Source organism: Lactuca virosa, chromosome 9, assembly GCF_052849685.1.
Source record: "Lactuca virosa cultivar CGN04683 chromosome 9, Lactuca_virosa_CGN04683_v6, whole genome shotgun sequence".
NCBI lineage: Eukaryota > Viridiplantae > Streptophyta > Magnoliopsida > Asterales > Asteraceae > Lactuca > Lactuca virosa.
This window is the reverse complement of record NC_136434.1, coordinates 89,545,102-89,548,370: the sequence shown is the minus strand read 5'-3', so window position 1 is coordinate 89,548,370 and position 3,269 is coordinate 89,545,102.

Below are 3,269 nucleotides of genomic sequence, written 5' to 3'. Positions count from 1 at the left end.
CTCTCATAACATACAGTCCCACTACCAGCTAACCCCCATAGAGTGTGTAACCATAAGTAATCAGATGTGAGATAGCCACCCGAACAAATGGTCATACTCTAGAGCCACAACCAAACAAGGAACAGGCAAGAGAGCCTAGACCAAGAGTTCTCAGGCTATCCTATATGACCACCGACAGTCCCTAACGGCACTCCATAGATGATAACCAGCAAGCACAGATAACATACAATTCTACATTTTATTACCACAAAGCAACATACTCAATACCAGAAGACATATCTAATTGATCACTGCAGCATACTCGATACCAAAACCAAGATCTAACAGATCACTACACCATAACAACATACTCAATACCAAAACACAGATATATCTGATTACTATAGCATAACAGCATACTAAATATCAACAATCCAAGGAGTGCATGGCCGTATATACTCAGAGGTGAGATAGTCACCTGGACAGGTGATCCTACTCTAGATCCACAACCAAATAAGGAACATGTAAGAGAGCATAGATCAAGAGTCCTCAGTCTATCCTACATGACTATATACAGTTCCTAGGGCATCCCTATACTAGCAGATAATCAAAACTAGTGGGCCGACATTGGTGCCTTCGACCCATGGGTACAGTGAGGTGAAACTCACCTCGATATGCGTGTAAATGACCATTGTAGCAATGAAGGACTCTCCCAGCTTCAACTCACTTCCAAACACCTATAGGAAGATACTTGAGTCAATACCTGATCCCAGGTCATAGTCACTTGCAACCGTGACCACCTCACATGAAATGACGATTGGGGTTTCACATAAAATGATGATTAGGGTTAAGTAAGAACACTTAACCCATTAAGGACTTAATCACTTAAGGGTATGACTAATTAAGGTTTGACTTAGAAATTTTCAAGTGAAATAATAATCTAATCAATGGCCCAAAATACGCGCCTGATCATTGTCCAAAATAGAGCTCCCCGATTCTAAGGTTTTTCACATAAAATGATAATTAGGGTTAGTGTTCCGCACTTAACCCCTTAAGGACTTAATCCATTAAGTCCAATATTGCATTAAGTTAACTGTAGAGAATTATTAAGTATTATTTTAAGTTTAATTAATAGCTTTAATGCGGGTCCCGACCAACTCCAAGATTCGGGTTTCTTGACATTAGGGCATTCTAAACCCTAATTAGGGTTTCCAACTCCTAAGTTAGATAATTAGTTAATTAAATAAATATATGTGTATTTATAAATCGGGCACCACCCACAGCCACCTCGGGCAGTGGTGGTCGGCGACAGGAGGCGGAAACCACCATTGTTATGGCGGGAGTTATAAATTTTTAGGTCCAAACACATACACATAAGCACACAGCCACCCAAGGTGGCGGTAGGTGGCGTCAGAACGACGGCATGAGGTGGTACCCACCACCTCACAGTGGTGGTGGTGGGTTTCCTTCAATTCTATGGCCACGAAACGCTCATAAAATCTCATACCATTAAACACACACATAAACACCATAACACACACACACACAACCACCACTCACGGTGGCTGTGGCGACAGAAAGAGCAACACGGGCGGCAGTTACTGTGGTTGGCTGCCATGGTGGTCTTTCTACTCGATTTTGCCGGCCAACAACACGCCTACCACGGGCATCAACACTTAAACACATATGTGACAACCCGAATCTTTTTCAGTCAACGAAGTCAAATCCTGTTAAAAAAAAATTTCAAATTTTATTTATTTTGTAAACTTTGTCAAGCTCGTAAGGGTTGAAAACAACTTAGATTATATAAATTAAATTTATATAAGTGTCGGGACTAAAATCGTGCGAAAAATCAAGTTTTTCTTCAAAAATCAGTCGAGTCTCGTTCATCCCGACGTTTACGGCCGTAAACCGTTCACGGCCGTAAACCGTTCACGGCCTGGGGACCCCACCTCCTACCGTGAACCCAGCCTATAAATATATATTTTTACCCTCATTTCTACGATTTTGGCCGAAAACACTACTTTCTCTCTCTAAACCCACCAACCGAAAACTCAAGATTTCTCTCATCTAACCTCCGAAAATCATCCAATCCACATTGGAACTTGTTTAGGAACATCAAACATTCACCATTTCATCAAATCACACATTCTTCATTCTTGAGTTCACGACCGTGAAGCCTTCAAATCTTCATATTTCACCAAGAACACCAAGAATAGGCCGCAAACCGTTCAAAGACCGTAAACCCTTCAAGGACAGAGAACAATTCACGGCCGAGAATAGTTCACGGCCGAAAACCTTTCACGGCCGCAAACTACCCTAAATCGTCAATCTTTGCTGCAAACCCACTCTTCCCACTTCAATCAAGTCTCGGTAACATTCTTTAACCAAAAGCAAGTGTTTTCTAACACTTTATCTAATGGGTTCGATAATTTAAATGCAATTATGTGTTTAATTATTATTAGGAATCCGCTAATTTCGTGTGCATCAACTCGAGGGTCCTCATTTCCAGTCTCGTGTCCGGCACATACACACAACCAACTGTGAGTTCATACCCTTACATTTTTACTACTTTTTAATGTTTTCAGGGGGGAGAATACAAGTAAAATACTAGAATTTTGTGCTTTTATACAAAATGGTTTCAAACGGATTTAAAAACCTTTGCAATCGATACAAAACCAAGAAATCAATACTTTTTATTAAAATATTTAGATATTTTAAATCCCTTATGTAACATGCTGAGCATGAGGGTAGTTTTCAATATACAAATTGCAAGGTTTTCTGTATCATACATGCTATACATTCAAACCTTGTTGATATACTCTGGAAGCATCATCAAATATTTACATAATTCAGGGCATACGAGTAAACATACATACAAAACTATAATTGGTATAGTTTGGGGTTCAATACACCATTTCACAAATTCAAGAACTGTGCATCATATCGAACATATAAACTATGGTAAAACTAGTTTATGGTATACAATACTGTTTCTCGAATACAAGAGTACTTTACTAAATAATTATTTAAGTATAATTATTTTTACTCTATCAGACATACATATAGATTCAAGTACAAGAGAACATTACATTACACGTAAAGTAGTTAATACAGGGTTGTGAGACATCACTTCAATTGTACCCCTTCGGGGTGCGGACTAAAATCCTATAATAGTATAACCAGAGTCTCCTGGAGGGAGAGCGTGAGATTTGTGAATAGATCTATTCGGGATTGACTATCCCACACCTAAACTGCTAGCTACAGTTAGGCAGGCATACCTGGGGTGA